We start from the raw sequence: 9982 nt of genomic DNA on the forward strand, positions 1-9982 counted from the left end.
AGTCCTCAGTATTTTAATGCCCCACATGATTTTCTGAAGCTGCATAAAATCCCCAAACACAAAATGAATATGTCCTGGTACTGAAGGGGTTGATGGCTACGAGCTGCATGTTAAGTCTCTATCTCTCATAGTTAGCACGCCTATAGATCATCACTTTTTGTTTACTGTTGTTCACTTTACCTTTGTCAAAGTTTATGGTGAGTAGATAAGGTGCGGCGATTGCTGGAGCTTAATTGTGGTCCAGTTTCTGTGTCTCTGAGGGCATTTTGATCATTTGTTACATTATTAACCCCTTCAGTACTGGGACGCATTTTAACCTTGAGTTTTGGGTGTGATTAGAGAGGGCTTTATTAACATTAGGAAGGGTTTATGGAGGTGAGAAGTTTAATGGCCACAGTCTTCACTATTTTAACCCTCACATAAGTTTGTGAAGCTGTATAAAGTTGCCAAATAGTCACCAAAATTAATATGGAAATGCATCACGGAACTGAAGGGGTTAATGATAGTGTTAGCTTGGGTGGCAAGCCTGACTGAAGAGGCTGTGTGAGACTAGGAGAGGACTGATATGTGACTGGAAGAGGTTGTGGGTGACTTATAGGTGACTGGGGAGGCTGTGAGTGACTGATATGTGACTGGGAGAGGTTGCAGGTGACTGATAGGTGACTGGGAGAGGCTGTGGGTGACTGATATGTGACTGGGAGAGGTTGCGGGTGACTGATATGTGACTGCGAGAAGTTGCGGGTGACTGATATGTGACTGGGAGAGGTTGCGGGTGACTGATAGGTGACTGGGAGAGACTGTGGGTGACTGATAGGTGACTGGGAGAGACTGTGAGTGACTGATAGGTGACTGGAAGAGACTGTGGGTGACTGGAAGAGGTTGCGGGTGACTGGGAGGCTGTGGGTGACTGATATGTGACTGGGAGAGGTTGCGGGTAACTGATATGTGACTGGGAGAGGTTGCGGGTGACTGATAGGTGACTGGGAGAGTGTGGGTGACTGGAAGAGGTTGCGAGTGACTGGGAGAGGCTGCGAGTGACTGGGAGGCTATGGGTGACTGATATGTGACTTGGAGACGCTGTGGATGACCAGGAGAGGCTGCGGGTGACTGGCAGAGTCTGTGTGTGACTGGGAGAGGCTGTGGGTGACTGGGAGAGGCTGCAGGTGACTGATATGTGACTGGGAGAGGCTGCGGGTGACTGATATGTGACTGGGAAAGGCTGCAGGTGACTGATAGATGACTGGGAGAGGCTGCAGGTGACTGATAGGTGACTGTGAGAGGCTGCAGGTGACTGATATGTGACAGGGAGAGGCTGTGGGTGATTGATAGGTGACTGGGAGAGGCTGCAGGTGACTGATATGTGACTGTGAGAGGCTGCAGATGACTGATATGTGACTGGGAGAGGCTGTGGGTGACTGATATGTGACTGGGAGAGGCTGTGGGTGACTGATATGTGACTGGGAGAGGCTGTGGGTGACTGATATGTGACTGGGAGAGGCTGTGGGTGACTGATATGTGACTGGGAGAGGCTGTGGGTGACTGATATGTGACTGGGAGAGGCTGTGGGTGACTGATATGTGACTGGGAGAGAGAGAGAGAGAGAGAGAGAGAGAGAGAGAGAGAGAGAGAGAGAGAGAGAGAGAGAGAGAGAGAGAGAGAGAGAAAGAAAAAAAAATAATTACATTTTTTGGAAAGCAGTGGTAGTGAGAGAGCAAAAAGGTTTAGAAGACAGGTGTGTGTGTGTGTGTGTGTGTGTGTGTGTGTGTGTGTGTGTGTGTGTGTGTGTGTGTGTGTGTGTGTGTGTGTAAGTGGAATGGAACGGTCTTTTCCTGTAAGCATTACCAACTTGCTCACTGTTATAATGTCAATGCTTCTCTTCCAGATTGCACAAATACACTGCCAGAAAGACAAGTAAAGCAAGGAAGAGGATCACTGCAGAGATGTCAGTCAGCCACACACCCAGCCAGCCAGCCAGCCAGCCAGCCAGTCATTGAGGTGTGTGCTTCATTACATCATTATTGGTCCTTATTTTCCTTCTACAATTGGACAGCTTTTGATAGCTTCACAGTTGTAGACAGTTTGTTCCTTAGTGTTCAATTTTAACACAGTTTGGCTTGCTTTGAGGACATTTTCAGACAGTTTGACATGTTTTAAAGGCATTTCAACAGAGTTTTGGGTGTTTTGAGAACATTTTTAGACAGTTTGGCATGTTTTAAAGTCATTTCAACACAGTTTGGCATGTTTCGAGAACATTTTAAGACAGTTTGATATGTTTTAAAGGCATTTCAACACAGTTTGGCGTGTTTTGAGGACATTTTAAGACAGTTTGACATGTTTTAAAGGCATTTGAACTGTTTGGCTTGTTTTAAGATATTTAAGTCAGTTTGACATGTTTTAAAGGCATTTTAACAAAATTTGGCATGTTTTGAGAATATTTTAAGACAGTTCGACATGTTTTAAAGATATTTCAACACAATTTGGTATGTTTTGAGAACATTTTAAGACAGTTTGACATGTTTTAAAGGCATTTTAACACAGTTTAGCATGTTTTGAGACATTTTAAGACGGTTTGACATGTTTTAAAGGTATTTCAACACAATTTGGTAGGTTTTGAGAACATTTTAAGACAGTTTGACATGTTTTAAAGGCATTTTAACACAGTTTGGCATGTTTTGAGAACATTGTAAGACAGTTTGTGTATGTTTTGAAGGCATTTGGGACTGCCCTCCATACACCCTTCCTAATGTCATTCAATTAATTAGAAAATACACACACACACGCACATATATATAGTGCATTTAATTATTATTATTATTATTATTATTATTATTATTATTATTATTATTATTGTTATTATTATTATTATTTTCAGTGATGATGATGTTGATTTTAGAGTTGTAGGACAAATGAATAAATAAATAAAACATGAAGGTTGAAATTAATAATGGTATCTTTTTTCATCCTCAATGGTGGTGATGGTGGTGGTGGTGCTGGTAGTAGTAGTAGTAGTAGTAGTAGTAGTAGTAGTAGTAGTGGTGCTGGTGATGGTCTTGGTGGGGTGGTGTGAGTGTGATGAAATATTGTTTAAGTTCTCTCTCTCTCTCTCTCTCTCTCTCTCTCTCTCTCTCTCTCTCTCTCTCTCTCTCTCTCTCTCTCTCTCATTCCTTCCTTCCTTTCTCCCTTCTCTTTCATATCTCTCCATTGTAGAATTAAAAATAAATTTAATCCAATCTCTCTCTCTCTCTCTCTCTCTCTCTCTCTCTCTCTCTCTCTCACACACACACACACACACACACACACACACACACACAGGTTATATCAGAGCTGTCCATAAGGACGAGAGTCCATCACGTCTTGTTCCCGCGTACATTGTCTTGTCTGACAATGCGTTCAGGTATTAGACATGTCAGGGATACGAAAACTGTTTCCTGTCTTGAAATTTATTGGGAACTCGGCTGTCGTGCTTCAAGGTAAGAACAGTGCTTGAATTACCTATTGTTATTAGAATAATTACAATTTCACGTGCTGCATACTACTACTACTACTACTACTACTACTACTACTACTACTACTACTACTACTACTTTCCGAGGCGTGAGTTACGTGATGGCACGCACAGGAACTCGTCCTTACACGCATAAAACACAATTCACTTGCTTCCTCACTCGTCCTTTGCACGTTTTAAGGAAAAAGTTTGTGTTTAAAATTTGTGGAGGTGCCCCGCCTGTTGACGACTCGCTCCTGACACTGGTGGGGATGGGGGTGGTGGTGGTGTTGGTGTACGGTAAGGCGTAGTTATAATGTAGGCGCTCGCTGGACGCACGCTGGTCATCACGCACGCACGCACGCACACATATTCACTCACATATCACATGCTCACAGATAATCACTCGCACACACACACACACACACACACACACACACACACACACGGACACACGCCCGGTAGCTCAGTGGTTAGAGCGCTGGCTTCACAAGCCAGAGGACCGGGGGTTGGATTTCTCGGCCGGGTGGAGATATTTGGGTGTGTCTCCTTTCACGTGTAGCCCCTGTTCACCTAGCAGTGAGTAGGTACGGGATGTAAATCGAGGAGTTGTGACCTTGTTGTCCCGGTGTGTGATATGTGCCTGGTCTCAGGCCTATCCCAAGATCGGAAATAATGAGCTCTGAGCTCGCTCCGTAGGGTAACGTCTGGCTGTCTCGTCAGAGACTGCAGCAGATCAAACAGTGAACATTCACTCACACACACATGCATGGACAATCATTCACACACACACACACACACACACACACACACACACACACACACACACACACACTGTACTCTCTTTTTTTCAGGTTAATATTGTCGAGTGCCTTAACAAGCTGACTGGTCCATCTATCAACTGGACACACACACACACACACACACACACACACACACACACACACACACACACACACACACACACACACAACCTTACCAACAATTATCTCGTCTTCTTCAATGACACTCAACTGTTCCCTCGCTTCTATAGACACTACACTGAACATCCTAGCTCTGTCATTTACTTCTACTAATCTAAATTGGAACCTTCACACATCATTACATTAGAACAATATGAACACTCCTATGAAATATGGCGTTTTCAGTATTCTCCGCCAGTTTTTGTCCCTCCCTCCCCGCTGGTAACTCCTCCAAGTCAGCAGTATAGGAAACCTTCACATACATTATATTGTCTTAGATAGGCTGGCTGTTCCTCTTACCAATTTTTCTTTTCTAACTGACTGTCCTCACCTTTATTCTCATCGCCTGATTGTTGTGGCATTAGTGATTGTTATTGTTAGTGGTTGTTATTGTTATTACTATTGTTATTATTATTATTATTATTATTATTATTATTATTATTATTATTATTATTATTATTATTATTATTATTATTGTACTACTACTACTACTACTACTACTACTACTACTACTACTACTACTACTACTATCACTACATTTTATTCATTTATTTATTCATTTATTTAATATTATTTTACTACTACTACTACTACTACTACTATATTATCACCATCATCACCATCATCATCATCATCATCATATCATTATCATCATCACTACAAACACCTATTACTGGCGGTGTAATTATTCAAAGAAGCAGAGTTCACCAGCCCCACCCTTGCAGGTCATTAACCTGGTACCTCCAAAGATCCTTGATAATGTAAAAAAAAAAAAAAAAAAAGATGGTCTAACCGTGCACAAATCTCAAGGTAAAAATGTGTCCCAGTACTGAAGGGGTTCATTAGAGAGGTAGCTCAATGGCTCATCAGTCCTGCATAACTGCCTGACTGGCTAATAATTGCACCAACTTCATCACCACTCTCGTTAATGGCCATAGTCTTCACTATATTAATCCTTATATAAGTTTGTGAAGCTGTATAAAATCACCCAGTAGTAAGCATATAGCATGGATATCGTAATGTGTCACGGTACTGAAAGGGTTAGCTATCCATTCACTCGTGTGAGCCACCACTAGTTTGCCTCCTAATTCCTTCTCCACCTCCCTCCGTCTCAGTCATTTCTTCTAAGTTGTTGCATTTCCATCATTACAACTCAATTCAACTCAAGCTTCCTTAGAAAAGTGATCCGTTCATGATACGTTTTTACTCTTCATTTTTTTAATATTGATTAGTTGATTTGCAGGCATGGTTCACTTGGAGAGAGAGAGAGAGAGAGAGAGAGAGAGAGAGAGAGAGAGAGAGAGAGAGAGAGAGAATTATTATTACCTATTATAAATAATTTCCCGTTAATGATACGTTTTTTTTTTATCTTTATTCGTTGATTTACAGGTTCACTTGTGTTGGAGAGAGAGAGAGAGAGAGAGAGAGAGAGAGAGAGAGAGAGAGAATTATTATCTATCATAATAATTTACAACGAAGGAAGCTTCAAAATGTTGCAACAAAATGATAAAAAAAATCCTGTATTATTCTAAATACTACACGGAAGATAAGAATGATTGATAAAACAAACATATGCAATTGAGTTTGTGTAATAACGGTTGGTTTGGAAGGCGTTAAAGAGCGTGGCTAGTTTATATCCGGGTGGTGGACCAGTGGTTCGGTTCACCGGCAGCGTTTCATAATGTTCGTTTGGCCTCAAATGCTCTTTCCTTATCGGCAGGGTTTTTTTTTTTTTGTGGGGGAGGGTAGACGAGAACGAAGCAAGGTTAGTAGCTCGGAGAGCAGTTACTGTAGTACTTCAGACACCACGTCCGCTACATCCCTCCAGTCTCCACGCCACCACCGACCCCTCGAGTCTACGCAGCCCAGTGGCCGTGTGTGTCTTGGTGTTGGGCGTGACGTGCAGTATCGGCGGTAATAGCAACGGGAAGCTTGATCTACAGCACAGCACAGCACAGCATAGCACAGCGGAGAGATTGGTAGTGTATGTAAATAAATAGTGTGCGTTGACTTGCTGTGATAGGAAGTTGTTAGTCAGTCAATAGAGGGTTGTTAGGAATTTTGATTGATAAAGGATAACATGATGTGTAGGATGTGCACTGTGTCTAATGGAAGGTTAACTATACGGTGTCTGTCTGCGTGTTTATGTATCGGGAACCATCGCTACGTATCCTGTGTCTAATGGAAGGTTAACTATACGGTGTCTGCGTGTCTATGTAGGATGTATCCGGAACCATCGCTACGTATGAGTGTTAAATTTACTTGTGGTCATTCATTTACTAGTGCGGTTAGAGTAACGGGGTTCAGAATAGATTTGGGTAATGACGGTGGCAAGTGAAGTGTTTTCGTGGTCATTGTAGTTGTGTAGGAAGGAAGAATTAGTTATCCTCTTCAGTACTGTGACGCATTTTCACCTTGAGACGTGTGTACGATTAGATGATTCTATTGTTACAAAGCGTGTATAGATGTCACAAGGTTAATGGCCTGTGTCTTCACTATTTTAATTCCTCGCGTAAATTTCTGAAGTTGTATAAGATCAAGTACTAACGAAAGGAACATGAAAAAGCGTCTTGGTGCAAGAGATTAAACGTGTCGCGTTACTATAGAACTCCTTAAGTAAGTTTTATTTGAGGCTAAAATATTTCGGATGAGTCGTTTTGGTTCCCTAGTTATACAATGGCTACCTCTGCGAAAAGAATGAGTGGACAGGGTTTCTTAACGTAACGGAGCTGGTGTTTCAAGGTACGTGATTTAGAAGCGAGATGTGGTAGTATAACGATAAGTTTGGGTATATATTCTTGAAATTAGTTCTTAAAGTGGTAAGCGGGCGTAGATGTTTAAGAGATTCACGAGTGATGTAGGTAATTGGTAAACTCGGATACTAATGTTCATGTTCGATTTGTGGTGGTGGTGGGGTGGGTGGTGGTAGTATCAAGAATACGTAGAATGAAGAGTGAAAGGCTGATTGAGGCAGTGAAGGAGTGTTTAGGTAATGTTGCGTGTTAGCTGTAGGGATAATTAGTGAACAAGTTCATTTTTTTTGTTCATTTTTGTCCATTACAGGAGTTGACGATCCAAAGGCGACTCCACAGCGGTAATGGTAATGAGCCTTGTGTACCTTGCACTGTCTTCACTGACAACGCCCACTACTAACCCCTCTGCCTCCGCCACCGTTTCAAGATCAGGGAAGGACTCTGCCTTGCATCGCGCACTGTGATGGTCGCCGCCCCCGTCCCCGCTCCCGCCGCTGCTGCTGCTGCTGCCGCTAAGGGAGAATAGTTTTGTTGAGTGGATGACGGCGCGTTCACTGACCCTCTCCCCATCACCCTACCAACTCCGGCCACCCACCCCCCTGCCACCTGACACCTGCTACACCACCACTACCACCGGCTCCGTCCAGTGAAAGATTCATCTCAGACCTCCTGCCATTCAACGCCTGCCGCCGCCGCCACCACCACCACCACCTCCTTATGGTGGTGTCACTGTACCTGGAGCTGTTGTCATGATTGAATAATAAATTGTGAAGAAATCTTTATTTTGGAGAATTTCCTTTCCTGGGAATATTTGTGGCTGACTAGTCAGTAGTCGCCTCAGGCTGGCTTAGGTCACTGTCTGACACACCAATATTGCCTCCATCAACCTCCCACACTCACACTAAACAATAACAGGCCAGAAATAAAAAACACTCTAACTAATTTCGTACTTTTTTTTTTATCATAGCAATACAAGAAAATGGAGATGAGCTAATGTGAAAATATTAAAATGTGGGGGTGAAAAAAAATGGCTAAATTAAAGAAAAGACATGGAAGTTATGGAAAAATCCAAAAAAGTATTGCATAGCTAGCCAAAAAAAACGGCAAAAAATGGTCAAAGCAAAAAAAAACTAGGCACTTACTGGCCAAAAACCTCAGAAAATAGTTAAAAAACTAGCCAAAACCCCCAAACTGACCCCAAATACTGCACTACTGGCCAAAAACCCATAAGAAATGCAGGAAATCCCCAAAATGAACCCCAAAAACTCCCCAAATGGCCCTAAAAATGCAGAAAATGGACCTAAAAAACCCCACAAATGGCCCTAAAAATGTACTTAAGTCAAAAATACTCGAAAGAGTCTCCGGAGATTAGACAGATCCATCCATATTGGAGTTAAAATTAAATGCAAGTCTCCCTAGACTTTTATTTAACAATTCTTTACATTATTACATTGCCAGGAAGTCTACAAATATTTAAAAAAAAGAATATATATATACAAAGAATACAGTGAAAAGTCTACACAAATTTTCAACTTAGTATAAAAAGTGAGCAAAATCTATACAGATTCAACTTAGTATAAAAACTGAGCAAAATCTATACAGAAAAGTCTACACAAATTTTCAACAAACTTAACTTAACTTAACTTAATATAAAATAAACATTTACAACTTAACAAAAAAATCTGCACAAATTTTCATATTTGCAAAATTTTAAAACACTTTTCAACTTCACAAAATATTTTAAACCAATTCTTTCATGTTAACAATTATTCAAAGATATAAATGTTTGGTTTTGAAGTGACACAATCTTACAAACAAACTGTTTCAACAGAGAGAGAGAGAGAGAGAGAGAGAGAGAGAGAGAGAGAGAGAGAGAGAGAGAGAGAGAGAGAGAGAGAGAGAGAGAGAGAGAGAGAGAGAGAGAGAGAGAGAGAGAGAGAGAGAGAGAGAGAGAGAGCAATCAAAATAAACAATCAAATAGTAATAATATACATGAAAACAATACATTTTAAAAACAACACACACACATTAATCTTGTGCCCTCCATACAACCCTTACTAATGTCAATAAAATGGTCTCATGGTACAAATATTTCAAGGTAAAAATGTGTCCTAGTACTGAAGGGGTTAAAATAGAAAAGACTGTTGCCATTAATCTTCTGACCACCATAGACCCTTGCTATTGTCAATAAAATGGTCTAATAGTACACAAATCTCAATGTAAAAATATGTCTCAGTACTGAATTCATAGAAGCAAAAGAAAGAAAGAAGAGAGAGAGAAAATGAGAGGAAAATGAAGTGATATTCTCGTCCTATACATGAAAGGAAAACATTTTTCTTTTTTCCACACCTGTTCCATCCCTTGAGGAAAAATGAAAGGAAACTGATGAAAGAAAAAAAAAAAAAAAAAAAAAAAAAAAGAGAAAGAGAAAAGAAGAGAGAAAAAGGAAGTGATATTCTGATCCTATACATGAAAGGAAAACACACCCTTTTCTTTTTTCCTACAGCTGTTCCATCTCTTGAGGAAAAATGAAAGGAAGAAGAGAAAAAATAAAAGAACGAAGGAAGAGAGAGAAAAAGAGAAAGGAAGAGAGAGAAAAAGAGAGAAGGAAGTGATATTCTGGTCCTATACATGAAAGGAAGACACACTTTTTTCTTATTTTCCTACAGTTGTTCCATCCCTTGAGGAAAAATGAAAGGAAGAAGAGGAAACATAAAAGAAAGAAGGAAGAGAGAGAGAGAGAAAGAGAGAAAAAAATACACTGTACAGATCAGTGAGCCCCA

General features: G+C 40.9%; 2 long non-coding RNA genes across 2 annotated transcripts in view; both read left to right on the top strand.

Annotated features, from left to right (window-relative positions):
* The window catches only part of LOC123502478, a 12212-nt gene extending 9308 nt beyond the window's left edge, over positions 1–2904 (top strand). The window contains exons 2-3 of the long non-coding RNA XR_006674127.1: positions 1883–1995; positions 2873–2904. This is a non-coding gene — a long non-coding RNA (uncharacterized LOC123502478). The remainder of the gene's footprint in view (positions 1–1882; positions 1996–2872) is intronic.
* Positions 2905–6217: 3313 nt separating this feature from the next.
* On the top strand, positions 6218–7981 carry LOC123502475. The gene is made up of 2 exons (XR_006674123.1): positions 6218–6430; positions 7510–7981. It is a non-coding gene; the product is annotated as an uncharacterized LOC123502475 (long non-coding RNA).
* The last annotated feature ends 2001 nt before the right edge of the window (positions 7982–9982 follow it).

This window comes from Portunus trituberculatus, chromosome 11 (assembly GCF_017591435.1).
Source record: "Portunus trituberculatus isolate SZX2019 chromosome 11, ASM1759143v1, whole genome shotgun sequence".
NCBI lineage: Eukaryota > Metazoa > Arthropoda > Malacostraca > Decapoda > Portunidae > Portunus > Portunus trituberculatus.